Consider the following 21,767-nt stretch of genomic DNA (forward strand, 5'->3'; position numbering starts at 1 on the left):
GAAAGAGTTGATGTTAATAGATATATACTTGCCTTTATTGGCTTCTGTCGGTATGGTGGCAGTCGTCCATCGTCCCTCCCGTCCATGCAGCGTCTTCGTGGCTGCCGTCACTGCCTCTTTGGGACTTCACGCTCCATTTCTGCCCCCAGGATGATGATGTCCAGGGTCCTGAGAGTAAAGATAATGAAGAGTTTAGTGTTTGAAAGAGTTGATGTTAATAGATATATACTTGCCTTTATGGGCTTCTGTCGGTATGGTGGCAGTCGTCCATCGTCCCTCCCGTCCATGCAGCGTCTTCGTGGCAGTCGTCACTGCCTCTGGGGGACTTCACGGTCCATTTCTGCCCCCAGGAGGATGATGTCCAGGGTCCTGAGAGTAAAGATAATAAAGAGTTTAGTGTTTGAAAGAGTTGATGTCAATAGATATATACTTGCCTTTATGGGCTTCTGTCGGTATGGTGGCAGTCGTCCATCGTCCCTCCCGTCCATGCAGCGTCTTCGTGGCAGTCGTCACTGCCTCTGGGGGACTTCACGGTCCATTTCTGCCCCCAGGATGATGATGTCCAGGGTCCTGAGAGTAAAGATAATAAAGAGTTTAGTGTTTGAAAGAGTTGATGTTAAAAGATATATACTTGCCTTTATGGGCTTCTGTCGGTATGGTGGCCGTCGTCCATCGTCCCTCCCGTCCATGCAGCGTCTTCGTGGCAGTCGTCACTGCCTCTGGGGGACTTCACGGTCCATTTCTGCCCCCAGGATGATGATGTCTAGGGTCCTAAGTGTAAAGATAATAAAGAGTTTAGTGTTTCAAAGCGTTGATGTTAACAGGTATATACTTGCCTTTATGGGCTTCTGTCGGTATGGTGGCAGTCGTCCATCGTCCCTCCCGTCCATGCAGCGTCTTCGTGGCAGTCGTCACTGCCTCTGGGGGACTTCACGCTCCATTTCTGCCCCCAGGATGATGGTGTCCAGGGTCCTAAGTGTAAAGATAATAAAGAGTTTAGTGTTTGAAAGAGTTGATGTTAATAGATATATACTTGCCTTTATGGGCTTCTGTCGGTATGGTGGCAGTCGTCCATCGTCCCTCCCGTCCATGCAGCGTCTTCGTGGCAGTCGTCCCCGCCTCTGGGGGACTTCACGGTCCATTTCTGCCCCCAGGATGATGATGTCCAGGGTCCTAAGTGTAAAGATAATAAAGAGTTTAGTGTTTGAAAGAGTTGATGTTAATAGATATATACTTGCCTTTATGGGCTTCTGTCGGTATGGTGGCAGTCGTCCATCGTCCCTCCCGTCCATGCAGCGTCTTCGTGGCAGCCGTCACTGCCTCTGGGGGACTTCACGCTCCATTTCTGCCCCCAGGATGATGATGTCCAGGGTCCTGAGAGTAAAGATAATGAAGAGTTTAGTGTTTGAGAGAGTTGATGTTAATAGATATATACTTGCCTTTATGGGCTTCTGTCGGTATGGTGGCAGTCGTCCATCGTCCCTCCCGTCCATGCAGCGTCTTCGTGGCAGTCGTCACTGCCTCTGGGGGACTTCACGGTCCATTTCTGCCCCCAGGAGGATGATGTCCAGGGTCCTGAGAGTAAAGATAATAACGAGTTTAGTGTTTGAAAGAGTTGATGTTAATAGATATATACTTGCCTTTATGGGCTTCTGTCGGTATGGTGGCAGTCGTCCATCGTCCCTCCCGTCCATGCAGCGTCTTCGTGGCAGTCGTCACTGCCTCTGGGGGACTTCACGGTCCATTTCTGCCCCCAGGATGATGATGTCCAGGGTCCTGAGAGTAAAGATAATAAAGAGTTTAGTGTTTGAAAGAGTTGATGTTAAAAGATATATACTTGCCTTTATGGGCTTCTGTCGGTATGGTGGCCGTCGTCCATCGTCCCTCCCGTCCATGCAGCGTCTTCGTGGCAGTCGTCACTGCCTGTGGGGGACTTCACGCTCCATTTCTGCCCCCAGGATGATGATGTCTAGAGTCCTAAGTGTAAAGATAATAAAGAGTTTAGTGTTTCAAAGAGTTGATGTTAATAGGTATATACTTGCCTTTATGGGCTTCTGTCGGTATGGTGGCAGTCGTCCATCGTCCCTCCCGTCCATGCAGCGTCTTCGTGGCAGTCGTCACTGCCTCTGGGGGACTTCACGGTCCATTTCTGCCTCCAGGATGATGGTGTCTAGGGTCCTAAGTGTAAAGATAATAAAGAGTTTAGTGTTTGAAAGAGTTGATGTTAATAGATATATACTTGCCTCTATGGGCTTCTGTCGGTATGGTGGCAGTCGTCCATCGTCCCTCCCGTCCATGCAGCGTCTTCGTGGCAGTCGTCACTGCCTGTGGGGGACTTCACGCTCCATTTCTGCCCCCAGGATGATGATGTCTAGAGTCCTAAGTGTAAAGATAATAAAGAGTTTAGTGTTTCAAAGAGTTGATGTTAATAGGTATATACTTGCCTTTATGGGCTTCTGTCGGTATGGTGGCAGTCGTCCATCGTCCCTCCCGTCCATGCAGCGTCTTCGTGGCAGTCGTCACTGCCTCTGGGGGACTTCACGGTCCATTTCTGCCTCCAGGATGATGGTGTCTAGGGTCCTAAGTGTAAAGATAATAAAGAGTTTAGTGTTTGAAAGAGTTGATGTTAATAGATATATACTTGCCTCTATGGGCTTCTGTCGGTATGGTGGCAGTCGTCCATCGTCCCTCCCGTCCATGCAGCGTCTTCGTGGCAGTCGTCACTGCCTCTGGGGGACTTCACGCTCCATTTCTGCCCCCAGGATGATGGTGTCCAGGGTCCTAAGTGTAAAGATAATAAAGAGTTTAGTGTTTGAAAGAGTTGATGTTAATAGATATATACTTGCCTTTATGGGCTTCTGTCGGTATGGTGGCAGTCGTCCATCGTCCCTCCCGTCCATGCAGCGTCTTCGTGGCAGTCGTCCCCGCCTCTGGGGGACTTCACGGTCCATTTCTGCCCCCAGGATGATGATGTCCAGGGTCCTAAGTGTAAAGATAATAAAGAGTTTAGTGTTTGAAAGAGTTGATGTTAATAGATATATACTTGCCTTTATGGGCTTCTGTCGGTATGGTGGCAGTCGTCCATCGTCCCTCCCGTCCATGCAGCGTCTTCGTGGCAGCCGTCACTGCCTCTGGGGGACTTCACGCTCCATTTCTGCCCCCAGGATGATGATGTCCAGGGTCCTGAGAGTAAAGATAATGAAGAGTTTAGTGTTTGAGAGAGTTGATGTTAATAGATATATACTTGCCTTTATGGGCTTCTGTCGGTATGGTGGCAGTCGTCCATCGTCCCTCCCGTCCATGCAGCGTCTTCGTGGCAGTCGTCACTGCCTCTGGGGGACTTCACGGTCCATTTCTGCCCCCAGGAGGATGATGTCCAGGGTCCTGAGAGTAAAGATAATAACGAGTTTAGTGTTTGAAAGAGTTGATGTTAATAGATATATACTTGCCTTTATGGGCTTCTGTCGGTATGGTGGCAGTCGTCCATCGTCCCTCCCGTCCATGCAGCGTCTTCGTGGCAGTCGTCACTGCCTCTGGGGGACTTCACGGTCCATTTCTGCCCCCAGGATGATGATGTCCAGGGTCCTGAGAGTAAAGATAATAAAGAGTTTAGTGTTTGAAAGAGTTGATGTTAAAAGATATATACTTGCCTTTATGGGCTTCTGTCGGTATGGTGGCCGTCGTCCATCGTCCCTCCCGTCCATGCAGCGTCTTCGTGGCAGTCGTCACTGCCTGTGGGGGACTTCACGCTCCATTTCTGCCCCCAGGATGATGATGTCTAGAGTCCTAAGTGTAAAGATAATAAAGAGTTTAGTGTTTCAAAGAGTTGATGTTAATAGGTATATACTTGCCTTTATGGGCTTCTGTCGGTATGGTGGCAGTCGTCCATCGTCCCTCCCGTCCATGCAGCGTCTTCGTGGCAGTCGTCACTGCCTCTGGGGGACTTCACGGTCCATTTCTGCCTCCAGGATGATGGTGTCTAGGGTCCTAAGTGTAAAGATAATAAAGAGTTTAGTGTTTGAAAGAGTTGATGTTAATAGATATATACTTGCCTCTATGGGCTTCTGTCGGTATGGTGGCAGTCGTCCATCGTCCCTCCCGTCCATGCAGCGTCTTCGTGGCAGTCGTCACTGCCTCTGGGGGACTTCACGCTCCATTTCTGCCCCCAGGATGATGATGTCCAGGGTCCTAAGTGTAAAGATAATAAAGAGTTTAGTGTTTGAAAGAGTTGATGTTAATAGATATATACTTGCCTTTATGGGCTTCTGTCGGCATTGTGGCAGTCGTCCATCGTCCTTCCCGTCCATGCAGCGTCTTCGTGGCAGTCGTCACTGCCTCTGGGGGACTTCACGGTCCATTTCTGCCCCCAGGATGATGATGTCCAGGGTCCTAAGTGTAAAGATAATAAAGAGTTTAGTGTTTGAAAGAGTTGATGTTAAAAGATATATACTTGCCTTTATGGGCTTCTGTCGGTATGGTGGCAGTCGTTCATCGTCCCTCCCGTCCATGCAGCGTCTTCGTGGCAGTCGTCACTGCCTCTGGGGGACTTCACGCTCCATTTCTGCCCCCAGGATGATGATGTCAAGGGTCCTGAGAGTAAAGATAATAAAGAGTTTAGTGTTTGAAAGAGTTGATGTTAATAGATATATACTTGCCTTTATGGGCTTCTGTCGGTATGGTGGCAGTCGTCCATCGTCCCTCCCGTCCATGCAGCGTCTTCGTGGCAGTCGTCACTTCCTCTGGGGGACTTCACGGTCCATTTCTGCCCCCAGGATGATGATGTCAAGGGTCCTGAGAGTAAAGATAATAAAGAGTTTAGTGTTTGAAAGAGTTGATGTTAATAGATATATACTTGCCTTTATGGGCTTCTGTCGGTATGGTGGCAGTCGTCCATCGTCCCTCCCGTCCATGCAGCGTCTTCGTGGCAGTCGTCACTGCCTCTGGGGGACTTCACGGTCCATTTCTGCCCCCAGGAGGATGATGTCCAGGGTCCTGAGAGTAAAGATAATAAAGAGTTTAGTGTTTGAAAGAGTTGATGTTAAAAGATATATACTTGCCTTTATGGGCTTCTGTCGGTATGGTGGCAGTCGTCCATCGTCCCTCCCGTCCATGCAGCGTCTTCGTGGCAGTCGTCACTGCCTCTGGGGGACTTCACGCTCCATTTCTGCCCCCAGGATGATGATGTCTAGGGTCCTAAGTGTAAAGATAATAAAGAGTTTAGTGTTTCAAAGAGTTGATGTTAATAGGTATATACTTGCCTTTATGGGCTTCTGTCGGTATGGTGGCAGTCGTCCATCGTCCCTCCCGTCCATGCAGCGTCTTCGTGGCAGTCGTCACTGCCTCTGGGGGACTTCACGGTCCATTTCTGCCCCCAGGATGATGGTGTCCAGGGTCCTAAGTGTAAAGATAATAAAGAGTTTAGTGTTTGAAAGAGTTGATGTTAATAGATATATACTTGCCTTTATGGGCTTCTGTCGGTATGGTGGCAGTCGTCCATCGTCCCTCCCGTCGATGCAGCGTCTTCGTGGCAGTCGTAACTGCCTCTGGGGGACTTCACGCTCCATTTCTGCCCCCAGGATGATGATGTCCAGGGTCCTAAGTGTAAAGATAATAAAGAGTTTAGTGTTTGAAAGAGTTGATGTTAATAGATATATACTTGCCTTTATGGGCTTCTGTCGGCATTGTGGCAGTCGTCCATCGTCCCTCCCGTCCATGCAGCGTCTTCGTGGCAGTCGTCACTGCCTCTGGGGGACTTCACGGTCCATTTCTGCCCCCAGGATGATGATGTCCAGGGTCCTGAGAATAAAGATAATAAAGAGTTTAGTGTTTGAAAGAGTTAATGTTAATAGATATATACTTGCCTTTATGGGCTTCTGTCGGTATGGTGGCAGTCGTTCATCGTCCCTCCCGTCCATGCAGCGTCTTCGTGGCAGTCGTCACTGCCTCTGGGGGACTTCACGCTCCATTTCTGCCCCCAGGATGATGATGTCTAGGGTCCTAAGTGTAAAGATAATAAAGAGTTTAGTGTTTCAAAGAGTTGATGTTAATAGGTATATACTTGCCTTTATGGGCTTCTGTCGGTATGGTGGCAGTCGTCCATCGTCCCTCCCGTCCATGCAGCGTCTTCGTGGCAGTCGTCACTGCCTCTGGGGGACTTCACGGTCCATTTCTGCCCCCAGGATGATGGTGTCCAGGGTCCTAAGTGTAAAGATAATAAAGAGTTTAGTGTTTGAAAGAGTTGATGTTAATAGATATATACTTGCCTTTATGGGCTTCTGTCGGTATGGTGGCAGTCGTCCATCGTCCCTCCCGTCGATGCAGCGTCTTCGTGGCAGTCGTCCCTGCCTCTGGGGGACTTCACGCTCCATTTCTGCCCCCAGGATGATGATGTCCAGGGTCCTAAGTGTAAAGATAATAAAGAGTTTAGTGTTTGAAAGAGTTGATGTTAATAGATATATACTTGCCTTTATGGGCTTCTGTCGGCATTGTGGCAGTCGTCCATCGTCCCTCCCGTCCATGCAGCGTCTTCGTGGCAGTCGTCACTGCCTCTGGGGGACTTCACGGTCCATTTCTGCCCCCAGGATGATGATGTCCAGGGTCCTGAGAATAAAGATAATAAAGAGTTTAGTGTTTGAAAGAGTTAATGTTAATAGATATATACTTGCCTTTATGGGCTTCTGTCGGTATGGTGGCAGTCGTTCATCGTCCCTCCCGTCCATGCAGCGTCTTCGTGGCAGTCGTCACTGCCTCTGGGGGACTTCACGCTCCATTTCTGCCCGCAGGATGATGATGTCAAGGGTCCTGAGAGTAAAGATAATAAAGAGTTTAGTGTTTGAAAGAGTTGATGTTAATAGATATATACTTGCCTTTATGGGCTTCTGTCGGTATGGTGGCAGTCGTCCATCGTCCCTCCCGTCCATGCAGCGTCTTCGTGGCAGTCGTCACTTCCTCTGGGGGACTTCACGGTCCATTTCTGCCCCCAGGATGATGATGTCAAGGGTCCTGAGAGTAAAGATAATAAAGAGTTTAGTGTTTGAAAGAGTTGATGTTAATAGATATATACTTGCCTTTATGGGCTTCTGTCGGTATGGTGGCAGTCGTCCATCGTCCCTCCCGTCCATGCAGCGTCTTCGTGGCAGTCGTCACTGCCTCTGGGGGACTTCACGCTCCATTTCTGCCCGCAGGATGATGATGTCCAGGGTCCTAAGTGTAAAGATAATAAAGAGTTTAGTGTTTGAAAGAGTTGATGTTAATAGATATATACTTGCCTTTATGGGCTTCTGTCGGTATGGTGGCAGTCGTCCATCGTCCCTCCCGTCCATGCAGCGTCTTCGTGGCAGTCGTCACTGCCTCTGGGGGACTTCACGCTTCATTTCTACCCCCAGGATGATGATGTCCAGGGTCCTAAGTGTAAAGATAATGAAAAGTTTAGTGTTTGAAAGAGTTGATGTTAATAGATATATACTTGCCTTTATGGGCCTCTGTCGGTATGGTGGCTGTCACACATCGTCCCTCCCGTCCATACAGTGTCCTCGTTTCAGTTGTCACTGCCTTTGGGGGACTTCACGATCCATTTCTGCCCCCAGGATGATGATGTCCAGGGTCCTGAGAATAAAGATAATGAAAAGTTTAGTGTTTGAAAGAGTTGATGTTAATAGATATATACTTGCCTTTATGAACTTTTGTCGGTATGGTGGCAGTCGCCTATTGTCCCTCCCGTATCTCGGAGAAGCAGTGTACTGAAGTTCGAGGAGAAATGGGTGTGGACTGATCAAAACCAAATCCAAAATGTGTCAGAGTTCCTGCGTCTGAAAGAAACGGGTAATGGAATCACATTTTGAACGTATGTAGATTTGTTTAATAACAGTGTGTAAGTGTGGTTTCTGCCGTTTTAAGCAATTTTTTCAACGGGTCGTCATTGACACTCTTTAGGAATGTAAACAAAGTACTCATGTTCCCTCAATCACAAGCGAGTACTTGCGCGGGTTCGAGGAATATATTTGTGTAAATGGTACACATACATAATTCAATCATAAATACCATGGCACTGCACAGACACAATGTAACCATGTTATTTATAACACTTTCAGGATTTACAACTCATTTGTATATGATTTACAAATCCCTTTAGATAAATCATATTACCCTTTATAAAAAGATCATGCACATAGATGCATTACCTCCTCAAAGGGACGCAGGCTGGATTAACATACTATATAAATTTATGATATAACTTATGGAACACTAGCATGTACAGATTATGTTATACACTTCCAGAAATAATATGCATACATGATATATAAGATGCTTCTAACCCCTGTTTACACATACAAAATGTACATTTATATCCTGTGCAATACACTTTGTCTATACCTCTATGAAGCACACAGGTAAGTTGAATAAACACTACCATACAACATAATGCATTACTTACTAAAATACTACATTTATAACAAGGCTTAAAATGAAGGTAAGAGTTCCGCCCGTACCCCAGCCCACCCCCACACCCCTTCCAAAACATGTAAATTATACACCTCTAGTGTCCTCCAGAGTAAATGGAGCCAGTGCCCTCTAGGATTTGAATAAAAATGTCTCTCTCGGCAATACAGTGATACATATATTCGGCTAGATGTAGAGCAAAGTATTGTCGCCGAGTGTGTGATGTCGGTAGTTGCCTTTTGATGCACCACCGCCGGTTTTCGATCAGGTTTGTACAGGCACCGGTGGTGGGGTTTGGTACTAAATACAAACAAGTATTACTGGAAATGGCGGATCATTTGCAAATTATTCGCACGCATATACTCTACTGCATACACTAACCTTAAAATATTGAATATTACCCCCAAACTTCTAAATTCCCATTAAACGCTTTAACCCCCCAAACATTTATACCATCGCCCCTTTTTAGAATATTAGATCGGGGAATAAATCCCCGGGACCGCAGTTCTTACTAAAAACAGAGGAGGGTACGGGTGGAACTCTTTCCAAAATGCATAATGTTCAATCTTAGATTCCAGATAAAGTAATACATGAACTTACCCTATGTTCCCTGGCGCAGAACATGTGCTCACTGACAGAAGGGAGAAATAGTCTGCTGATGAGCCAAACGTTTGAAGTTTGACCTCACATGACTGAAACGATCACGTGACCCCCGAGAACAATAAAACCCCAATCACAGGCCAAGCCCATGACTGCCCAAGTAACAATACCCAGGAACCTATATACAATAAAGAGGCTAAACTAACCAAGTGCTGGAGTTAACACAGGTATTTAAGGAAATTAAATGTTACATGCTTAGGTTTAAGTCATGAAATATTTAGGTTTAGGTTATTAATTTACTTCATACAAGTTTAATATGATGATGATTTAAAATCTAACAATATACTACTTACAAACATACTGCTACACGAATGCGAAAAGCCTACGCTGGATTGTAAAAATAAACCTGTAACAGGATGTCTTGGTCGTCCGTTGCCCTCGGAATTCGTCACGTAGCCCTTGAAACCTGGTTGAGAAAGTAAGTGCATGATTTGGAAAGCTATGGGTAGTTTTATGCTGTTTGTGTTTCTCTGTGATCTCTAATGCCTTGCTAATCAGTATCCATGCTCTGATAGTAAGACAAGAGCGCGAGGGGAGTGGAACAATGGTGACCAATCAGTCCCCCGTGTACTCCTGAGACATGCTATTGTCAATCAGACAATCAGTGCACCAACTTCATTGTCCGCCAGTCAATATGAACACACTATATGTGAAGAGGAAAATAAGAAAAGGACGTTGTAGATTTGGACGGAAAGTGAACAGTCTATGTACCGTCCATGCGACTAACCACGAACGCTTACAAAACAAAACCAGTAATAGTTCCAACTGTTTACTCAATGCTGTCTTCTGGAATGTTTTCAAAACAAAAATCAACAGATATAGCTGACTTGCTTATGGAATATGACATTGATGTTTTATTCTTAACTGAAACTTAGGTCCAAGAGGCAGGGAATGAAGCAATATATAGCTGAAATGACACCACCAGGATTCCCTCATGTGCATGTCCCTGGAGAAGGAAGAGGAGATTGAGTCACAAGGACTGTCTTGTTGAGCGAATCGAACCAAAGGCATCCTTTTCCTCATTTGAAAACTTGGAAGCAACGTTTCATCCTTTGATTATAAGACTTAAGGTTGTCTATATACAGGCCGATACCTTCATCTAAAAATACACTTTGTGTTTTGATGCTGCATCCCACACAAGAACTGTAGATGTTTTACTTGTTTATGTTGCCATATCGTTGATTGATGTTTATGTTTGTGATAACAAAGCAAACGAACCGGACAGGTAACTCTATAAACTTTACGAATCATTTGTCTTGTGGGCTGTGTGGCCCATTCTACAAATAATCACCTTATAATACATACCTAGATATCAGAACTGCTCTTGTTATGTTGAAGTGATTCTTTAACGTTCGGTTAAAAATAATAAGGAATCAGCACAGATATGGGATCGTTTTCCGGAAATTCAATATAAAAGGAAATCGCCTTAACTGATTTATACCATGTTTACACATCGGAGAGTAACGCAGTTTATGTCACGTGACTACTGACTAACCCTCCAAACTCTGTTTCTACATTTTGGGAGATAGCCTAGTGGTTGGTATAGCGTGTAAAGCCCATTTCTGATGATATTTCTGAATTTGCTTAAAACCCCTGTAAATCCATACTCACCTACTTCCATCTGTTCAATCATACTGTACGTTTTAAATAACTGGTGATGTTTTTCTAGTCAATACCTTAGTCAGTATTCCTTAGTCAAGTTTAAAGTTTGAAGGCCGAAAGTTGAGGTTAACACTATTTCTGGTGTGTTTCGGCATTTGAATCCCGAATCTGAGCATTCTGTTCAGAATCCCGACTCTGAAATTTATTTTTAGATTCGAAATTCGAATCTGAAGTCAAAGTTGAGGATGAAACATGGAAAAATGTATGTTTCGGTGTTCACGTTCTTACGGTACCCAGGTTTACTAGTGTCATAGAAATAAATATACATACATGCATGCATACATACATACATACATACATACATACATACATACATACATACATACATACATACATACATACATACATACATACATACATACATACATACATACATACATACATACATACATACATACATACATACATACATACATACATACATACATACATACATACATACATACATACATACATACATACATACATACATACATACATACATACATACATACATACATACATACATACATACATACATACATACATACATACATACATACATACATACCAATATGCTGGTGTGTCTGTTGTTGACCATATTGTATCCTATTTCTAATGCCATTGTATCATTTGAGTGTGTATCAAATACATTTAGTGTTTGTAATGTTCTACCAATTTACAAGGAAAATTGTAAGAGCAAACATGAACCGCGCAGCTACAAGGGTGTCACTTTTACCCCTGTTCTCTCAAAACCTTTTGTAAGACTACTGCTTAAAAGAATGGAAACATGGACGAAAGCTGAAACGGCAGCGCTTACGCTAACTGAGAGTATTGCCAACTATGTCACCACTTTATTGTGCCTTCCTTGATAATGAGACAGCGTTTGACAAAGTCTGGGTAAATGGACTTCTCTATAAGCTTTACAATTTCGGAATTTGAGGAAAACTCCTACTCCTGTCACTCCTGTCACTCCTACCTGTATCCACCGTAACTCTCACTACAAACCTCTCATTCCTACCTCTGTCCACCTTTCCTCCCACTACACACCTGTCACTCATACCTGTATCCAGCGTACCTCCCACTACACACCTGTCACTCCTACCTATATCCACCTCTCCTTCTACAACACACTCTGTAACTTCTACCTGTGTCTCCCTCTCCTCCTACCACACAGTCACTCCAACCTGTATCTACCTCCCCTCCCGCCACACACCTATCACTTCTACCTGTATCCACCTCTCCTCGTACTACACAATCTCTTAGTCCTACCTGTGTTGACCTCTCCTCCCGCCACACACCGTCGACATTACCTGTATCCTCCTCTTCTCCAACTACACACCGGTGACTCCCACCTGTATCCACCTCTCCTCCTACTACACACTTGTAAATTGCAAATGTATCCTCCTCTCCTCCTACTACACTCTGTGTCACTGCTACCTGTGTCTACCTCTCCTCCTGCTACACACCTGCCTTTCACACCTGTATATACCTCTTCTTCCCGCCACACGACTCTCACTTCTACCTGTATCCACTACTCCTCCCTCTACACAGTTGTCACTCCAACCTGTATCCACCTCTCCTCCCACTACACATCGGTGACTACTACCTGTATCCACCTCTCTTCCTACTCCACACTTGTCACTTGCACCTGTATCCACCTCTCCTCCTACTACACTCTCTGTCCCTCCTACCAGTGTCTACCTCTCATCCTGCCACACACCTGTCTCTCCTACCTGCATCTACCTCTTATCCCGCCACACGATTGTCACTTCCATCTTTACATACCTCTCCTCTCTCTACACAGTTATCATCCCTAGCTGTATCCACCTCTCCTCCTAATATACACTTTGTCACTCCTACCTGTGTCTAAATTCTAATCCTACCACACAGTGACTCCATCCTGTAACTACCTCCCCTCCCGCCACACACCTATCACTTCTACCTGTATCCTCCTCTCCTAACCCTACACAGCGGTGACTCCCACCTGTATCCACCTCTCTCCTACTACACACTTGTCACATGCACCTGTATCCACCTCTCCTCCTACTACACACTCTGTCACTGCTACCTGTGTCTACCTTTCCTCCTGCTACACACCTGCCTTTCACACCTGTATATACCTCTTCTTCCTGCCACACGACTCTCACTTCTACCTGTATCAACAACACCTCCCTCTCCACAGTTGTCACTCCAAACTGTATCCACCTCTCCTCCCAGTACACACCGGTGATTCCTACCGGTATACACCTCTCCTCCTACTACACACTTGTCACTTCCACCTGTATTCACCTCTCCTCCTAATAAACAATCTGTCACTCCTGCCTGTGTCTACCTCTCCTTCCGCCACACGATTGTCACTTCCACCTGTACCCACCTCTGATCCCTCTACACAGTTGTCAGTCCAACCTGACTCCTATCTGTATCCACCTATCCTCCACCTACACACCAGCCAATCCTACCTGTATCTACCTCTCCTCCCAGCACACTACTGTCACTTCTACCTGTATCCACCTCTCCCCGCTCTACATACCTGTCACTACTTTTCCTCACACTACGCACCTGTCACTCATATCTGTATATAGCGTACCTCCCACTACACACCTTTCACTCCTACCTATACCCACCTCTCCTCTTACTACACACTCTGTCACTCCTACCTGTATCCAACACTTCTCACACTACACACTTGTCACTCCTATCTGTATTCACCTCTGCTCCCACTACACACTCTGTCACTCCTATCTTTATCAACCTCTCCTCCCACTTCATACCTGTCACTCATACCTGTATCTACGTCTAGTCCTTCTACAAACTCTCACTCCTACCTGTATCCAAGTCTCCTCCCACTACACAGCTGTCTGTATACACCTCTCCTCCCACTACACAGTTGTCATTCCTACAATTATCCATCTCTCCTCCTGCCACACGATTGTCACTTCCATCTGTATCCACCTCTCCTCGCTTTACACAGTTGTCACTGCAACCTGTATCCACCTCTCCTCATGCTACACCCTGGTGACTTTTACCTGTAATAACCTCTCCTCCCACTACACACCTCTCCTTCCTACCTGTATCCACCTCCCCTCCTACTACATACTTGTCATTTGCACCTGTATCCACCTCTCCTTCTACTACACATTTTCTTACTCCTACCTGTGTCTACCTCTCCCCTCACCACACACCTATCACTTCTACCTGTCTCCACCTCTCCTGACACTACACATCTTTCACTTCTAAGTGTATCCGCCTCTCTTCCCACTACAAACTTGTCATTTCTACCTGTACCCACCTCTTCTCCTACTACACAATCTGCCACTCCTACCTGTGTCTACCTCTTCTTCCGCCACACACGTGTCATTTCTACTAGTATCCATCTCTAATCCCACTACACACCGGTGACTCCTACCTGTATCCTCCTCTCCTCCCACTACACACCGGTGATTCCTACCTGTATTAACCTCTCCTCCCACTACACACCGGTGACTTCAACCTGTATCCACCTCTCCTCCTACTACACACTCTGTCACTCCTACCTGCATTTACCTCTGCACACAACACAAAGTCACTCCAACCTGAATCTACCTCTCCTCCTGCCACACACCTATCACTTCTACCTGTATCCACCTTTCCTCCCAGTACATACCTGTCACTTCTAAACGTATCCACCTCTCCTCCCACTACACACCTGTCACTCCTACTTGTATCTACCTCTCCTCCCGCCACACGTTTGTCACTTCTACCTGTATCCACCTCTCCTTTCTCTACACAGTTGTCACTCCTACTTGTATCCACCTCTAATCCTACTATACACTTGTCACTTGCACCTGTATCCACCTCTCCTCCTTCTACACAATCTGTCACTCCTACCTGCGTCTACCTCTCCTCCCACCACACACCTATCACTTCTACCTGTCTCCACCTCTCCTGACACTACACATCTTTCACTTCTAAGTGTATCCGCCTCTCTTCCCACTACAAACTTGTCATTTCTACCTGTACTCACCTCTTATCCTACTACACATTCTGTCACTCCTACCTGTGTCTACCTCTCCTCCTGCCACACACCTGTCATTTCTACCAGTATCCACCTCTCCTCCCACTACACACTGGAGACTCCTACCTGTATCCTCCTCTCCTTCCACTACACACCGGTGACTCCTACCTGTATCCACCTCTCCTCCTAATACACACTCTGTCACTTCTACCTGTGTCTCCCTCTCCTCCTACCACACAGTCACTCCAACCTGTATCTACCTCCAGTCCCGCCACACACCTATCACTTCTACCTGTATCCACCTCTCCTCGTACTACACAATCTGTTAATCCTACCTGTGTCGACCTCTCCTCCCGCCACACACCGGTGACATTACCTGTATCCTCCTCTTCTCCCACTGCACACCGGTGACTCCCACCTGTAACCACCTCTCCTCCTACTACACACTTGTCAATTGCAAATGTATCCACCTCTCCTCCTACTACACTCTCTGTCCCTCCTACCAGTGTCTACCTCTCATCCTGCCACACACCTGCCTTTCACACCTGTATATACCTCTTCTTCCCACCACACGACTCTCACTTCTACCTGTATCCACTACTCCTCCCTCTACACAGTTGTCACTCCTACATCTATCCACTTCTCCTCCCACTACACAGTTGTCATTCCTACAATTATCCATCTATCCTCCTGCCACACCATTGTCACTTCCATCTGTATCCACCTCTCCTCGCTCTACACAGTTGTCACTTCAACCTGGATCCACCTCTCCTCATGCTACACCCTGGTGACTCCTACCTGTAATAACCTCTCCTCCCACTACACACCTGTCACTCCTACCTGTATCCACCTCCCCTCCAGCCACACACCTATCACTTCAATCTGTATCCACCTTTCTTTCTACTACACACCGTTGACTCCTACCTGTATCCTCCTCTCCTCCCACTACACAACGTTGACTCCTACCTGTGTCAACCTCCACTCCCATTACACACAGGTAACTCCTACCTGTATCCACCTCTAATTCTACTACACACTTGTCACTTGCACCTGTATCCCCCCCTCCTTCTACTACACAATTTGTTTCTGCTACCTGTATCTACCTCTCCTCCCGCCACACACGTCTCATTTGTACTAGTATCCATCTCTAATCCCACTACACACCGGTCACTCCTACCTGTATCCTCCTCTCCTCCCACTACACACCGGAGACTCCTACCTGTATCCACGTCTCCTCCCACTACACACCGGTGATTCCTACATGTATCCACCTCTCCTCCTACTATACACTCTGTCACTCCTTCCTGCATCTACCTCTCCTCCCAACACACAGTCACTCCAACCTGTATCTACCTCTCCTCCCGCCACACACCTATCACTTCTTCCTGTATCTACCCCTCCTCCTAATACACACCTGTCACTTCTAAATGTATCCACCTCTCCTCCCACTACACACCTGTCACTCCTACCTGTATCTACCTCTCCTCCCACCACACGTTTGTCACTCCTACCTGTATCCACCTCTCCTCCTACTACACACTTGTCACTTGCTCCTGTATCCACCTCTCCTCCTTCTACACAATCTGTCACCCCTACCTGCGTCTACCTCTCCTCCCACCACACACATATCACTTCTACCTGTCTCTACCTCTACTCCCACTACACACCTTTCACTTCTAAGTGTATCCGCCTCTCCTCCCACTACAAACTTGTCACTTCTACCTGTATCCAACTCTCCTCCTACTACACAATCTGTCACTCCTACCTGTGTCTACCTCTCCTCCCGCCACACACCTGTCATTTCTACCAGTATCCACCTCTCCTCCCACTACACACCGGAGACTCCTACCTGTATCCTCCTCTCCTCCCACTACACATCGGTGACTCCTACTTGTATCCACCTCTCCTCCTACTACACACTCTGTCACTCCTTCCTGCATCTACCTCTCCTCCCAACACACAGTCACTTCAACCTGCATCTACCTCTGCTCCCACCACACACCTATCACTTCTACCTGTATCCACCTCTCCTCCTAGTACACACCTGTCACTTCTAAATGTATCCACCTCTCCCCCAACTACACACCTGTCACTCCTACCTGTATCTACCTCTTCTCCCACTACACACCTGTCACTCCTACCTGTATCCACCTCTCATTCCACTACACACGTGACTTCCACCTGTATCTACCTCTCCACCCGCAACACATCTGTCATTCCTACCTGTGTCTACCTCTCTTTCTACTGCATACCGAACCTCCTACCTTTATCTACGTGTCGTCCTTCTTAAAACCTGTCACTCCTACCTTTATCCATCTCTCAACCCACTACACACTTGTCTTTCCTACCTGTACCTACCTCTCCTCCACCTACACACCTGTCACTCCTACCTCTACATACCTCTCCTGCAACTACGCACCTGTAACGTCTACCTGTGTGCACCTTACCTCCCACTAGACACATATCATTCCTATCTGTGTACACCGTACCGTACACCGTACGGTGTCAGATCATGCTCCACATGTCAGAGACAGGTCAACCTCATAGACACAAACCTCCAGAAGAATGTAGTGAGACAGAGGGAAATACTTCACCTGACAGCCAAACATTGCCCTACAGAGCTTCTCTGTACACATGAAGATGACGGCAACCAGGCTGTGTGTTGGTGTCAGGGGTGTGAGGAGTTACTCTGTGAATACTGCCAGAACATGCGTAATAGTTTTAAAGCTACCAGACGACATGTGGAAACCATCGTGGACGCAGCACCGGGAATACTAAACCCATCTGCAAACTTCACAATCCTTATCCTCTCGATTATTTTAACAAAACTTGCAACATTTTAATCTGTTACAAATGAAGACTTGCCGACCATGCTGAGCACAACGTTGGTGATGTAGGTGTGGCTGATAGAGGACGGATAGAACAGCATGAGAAGAGTATGTGTGCATATCATACTTCTCACAAGGCACTTGTGAAGAATATCAGCAAGGTCATAAATGACACCAAGAAGACCAGCAGTGATCTGAAAGAGGCCATCCACCACGCTTTCCATTCTCTGAGGACACAAAGAGAAGGAACTGATCATAGAGCTTGAGAATCAGACGAAGCAGGCACTGTCAAATCTGCACACCGAGCAGGATACCTCTGAAGGCGAGAGTGAACGATGCAAGTGGATCTCAGACTATATCAAGACCGTTCTCAGATATGCTTCAAACTTGGACTTTCTCACACTGGAGAGTTCAATACAAGGCACAACGAAGATGCAACTCGGATCACTTCCGCCAGAGAGGCACAGGACACCTGCAGCCAAATTCAACACGAGGGGACTGGATAAATTGAAATCCGACATCTCTATCTTCAGGTCTGTCAGTGGACATGGCTCAGCATCTGATAAACCGACACTTACAGGTGGTTACTTCTTACTTTAACAATGGGTGTTAATATTTACTGTAATAGCAATATAGCTTTGTCAAAAATGAACAAAGTTTGAAACATTGTTTTACATTTTCCTATTACATAATGCCACCTTAAGATGGCATATGGACGCTGTATTTCGACATTTCCAACAATAATTCGGTGAAACATTAAATCAGTTGAGGAAACATTTGCTAGTTGTCATGACATAGAAAGCTTGAATAATGAACAGCTGTGGGTTATCTTACAGACAATTGTACACAGACCCCAGAGGTCCATATAATTGACACGAAGAAAGCACACAAGCAGGTAAGTACTTGTTAGTCTGTAGGCATGCGTATATACGTCGCGTTGTTGATTAGGTAAGTACCATCAACACTTTACGATGTACGTATAATGTTCGCATGTTCGCAATGTCTGTAAACTGTGCTTGTATATTAGAGCTGAAACATACCAACTGTAAATCTAAGATCGCGACATTGAATTCTCTCGTTTCAAGGTGAAGCCCCCGGAGGCTGCCAACGATTCAACACCACTACCACAGTTTGGTATGGTTATTTTTCATTACCTTGAAAACAATTATGAAATTGAAAAGAACAAGACTGTTTACATCTCTCTCTTCTCATGCTATGTTATCACAATAGATACATAGCTATTCTGATATATATCAGAAACACATTCCCAAACATCCTTATGAATCCAAATATTAACGAATGGTCACAGGTTAACAACATTAGCAAATACATATCCAGGAAATCAGCATTTGGATTTTGTACAACATGTTATCCTGGTATTGTGATATGTGTACACATAATGGACAAGGATTATTAATACCCGACAGCAGTTACATTTTGTGTTTAATCTTCACTATGAAATAGACCCTGATGTGTCGTGTAAATGGTGTGCTAAGATGGAGTACCTCCCAAGTCCTGAACATCGAAGATGCTCTTTATTTCTTCATGTCTGTAAGCAGTGTTGGTTTTGTTCTTTAATCCTGGAAATAGTTTACAGATGCGGAGAGCAAAACCTACAGTCTGGAAACAGGACCAGGGACCACGTTGACATTGCTATGTGAGTAAAGTCAGTTTCGCCATTGGTGACGTTACACTACTGAAACAGGGTAGGTTACTGGCTCTGCCCTAGCGTGCAACCACGGGGATGTTATACAGGACGCGGATGAAATATTTTCACACTGAGTGCTTTCAGTGTCACTGAAATCCATTATGGGTCCTGTTTTAGTGCCGGACATTTTCTTATCAAAGACATGGGACTGCTTATAATGTATGTATGTCTACCATCTTCTGACCGCACGATAAGGAATTAAATTTAGACTCATCAAAGCATGGGCTCCTGTGGGATGGGGGGGAGGGGGGGGGGAGTGGGGGCAGCGAGGAGAGTCATGTCCAAGGCTAAAGATCCAGCGTGCTTGTGGTGTCAGGAAGGTGTCCACCTGTGATCGGCTGTATACACCTTGTGCGCAGACTCTTCCAGTTTTCTCACAACCCCTAGTGTACAATACACAACAATGTGCACTTAAAAGGACCCACCAATACGTTGGTATATGACCAGATGGTGGACACATGAAAACGTGCAGGTAGAGCAACGTGCAGTAAATTTATACAAAGTACTGTTACTATGTGTCCCAATCCACCCAGCTGTAAATGGGTACCTCATATGGATGGGAAAGCCACAATAACTTGGTGTGGTTAATAGCCGCAAGAATGGTAGGGTCCCCAGGGAGCTGAGACTGATGATCAATTCATGGTCGAAGTTAACTTTTCTTAATAAGGGAGGAACTATCAAACTTAAAGGAATTTCATGTCAGTACTTGGATGCATAAAAATAAATCGGGGGTGGGGTGGGGGGTGCAACTGAAAAACGCATGTACCAGTTGCATGAATATGTGAGTTATATTACTAATAAATAATACTTTGTTTCATTATTTCTGTTAACAGTATTAACGGATTGTTATCTTATTATGTGTATTTATATTGTGTGATTTTGTGAGTTTTTCCATATATCAAGCAGAGAGACATGATGTTTAGTGAGACATGATCTTCAATTACTTGAATGTCTAATATGTTAAAATGGCTGGCGACATTGAGAGTCCTCCCGGCAAAATTGTATATTTTTGAGAAACTTTGTAATAAACTTTGTAAATATATACGAATATGATCAATTTGAAAACTGTCAACTGTTAAAATATTTAGTGTTGGAATTATCAATAGTGTTGGAATGAGAAATAACCATATTCACTAGTCAATACACATAACGCGACAACCTGTCCCGCCCAGTGAGTGTGTTCAGACTGTGGTCAGTGATTGAAGCGGACGTAGAAGTTACCTGTTGATACAGTGTCTGTTGAACACTCAGATGTAAAAATATCCTCAAACAACTACCTTGTCGGTCTTATTGTTCACTAAATTGTATAAGATGAGTTTAGAATACAAACAAAGATAGTTTTATCATGATATGAAGTTTATACAAATGTGTTTTCAGTCGGCAAGCGTCTATTTCTGACTACAGACAGCGAACCAGCTCAACCAACAATTTCTGACAAAATGTTTTATACAGTGTTTATTTCATAGCCAGTCAGTGTAAAATTGCATGAAAAACATTTAGAATACCCACACAAATATTTTCACAACATTGTAATATCTATTTATATTGCAGTTATGACACAGTTCTCACTCAGGTGAAAATTGCAGCCGATATTCAGTGCACTGTTTTGTAAACATTGAAACGAGGTTGACAATAAAATGTCTAATTTGTTGTCTGAAGTCGGGAAATTTGTTAAACTGTAAACAAAATGTATATTTCCAGGTACTCAACTACAAATGGAAGCTGCTCGAGCCAACAGAGACTGGTGCCACGTAACTACAGACGGTCAACTGGTCAACTCGCCGCCCGCCACACAACACAGACACAGCGGCAGGTTACGGAAATATCTGGGTACATGTGCCTCCACCTCCATCCCCCTTCCTCCATTCCCCTCTACTGCCACCCCTGCCCCGCACACAGTACTGCGAGACACACTCTAGGGTTGGTGTGGTGGATAGAGGATTGTGGCCTCTTGTCCTGGAGGTGGGTGTGGTGGGGGAGAGTCAGGTGGACAGTGAGAGGTATGTTTGTCTACAGCACCGCTCCTGGTGTGTCGGTGTATGGAGATGTGACACACACCGTGGGAGTCTCTGTACCAGGGTGTGGCAGCTGGGGGAGGAGGGGAAGTGTTACAGTAACACAATGTCTGACACACTCGGCACACAGGCCACTCTCCACTATGGCGTTGTGCTGGATGATGGGAGGGGGAGACTCTCCTTCATCGACATGGACAGAGAGGTTGTTTTAGCCAAAGTGGATGTTGAGTGGAGGGAGTCTCTTCTTCCCGTGTTTCTTGCTGGGCTGCCAGATGACTACACAGTCAACATGAAGGTGATAAGTGGGGCAGATATCACCATGACTGACACCAAGAAGTCACTTATCTATGACGCCTTGAATTAGACAATAAAATAAATATGACATTGTGTAAACATGTTAGTGTGATTTATTTATTTAAACTGTCAAATGTAATTGTAGTGATTAAGGCTGACGTATAAGTTGTCTGTGTATGTGTTGT

General features: G+C 45.6%; 1 protein-coding gene across 1 annotated transcript in view; it reads left to right on the forward strand.

Moving 5' to 3' along the window:
- Positions 1-19,161: 19,161 nt before the first annotated feature.
- LOC137282475 (uncharacterized) overlaps positions 19,162-21,767 on the forward strand; it is a 50,070-nt gene continuing 47,464 nt past the window's right edge. The window contains exon 1 of the transcript XR_010956818.1: positions 19,162-19,222. The gene's annotated coding sequence lies outside the window, so the exon portion shown is untranslated. The remainder of the gene's footprint in view (positions 19,223-21,767) is intronic.

This window comes from Haliotis asinina, chromosome 4 (genome assembly GCF_037392515.1).
Source record: "Haliotis asinina isolate JCU_RB_2024 chromosome 4, JCU_Hal_asi_v2, whole genome shotgun sequence".
NCBI classification, from domain to species: domain Eukaryota; kingdom Metazoa; phylum Mollusca; class Gastropoda; order Lepetellida; family Haliotidae; genus Haliotis; species Haliotis asinina.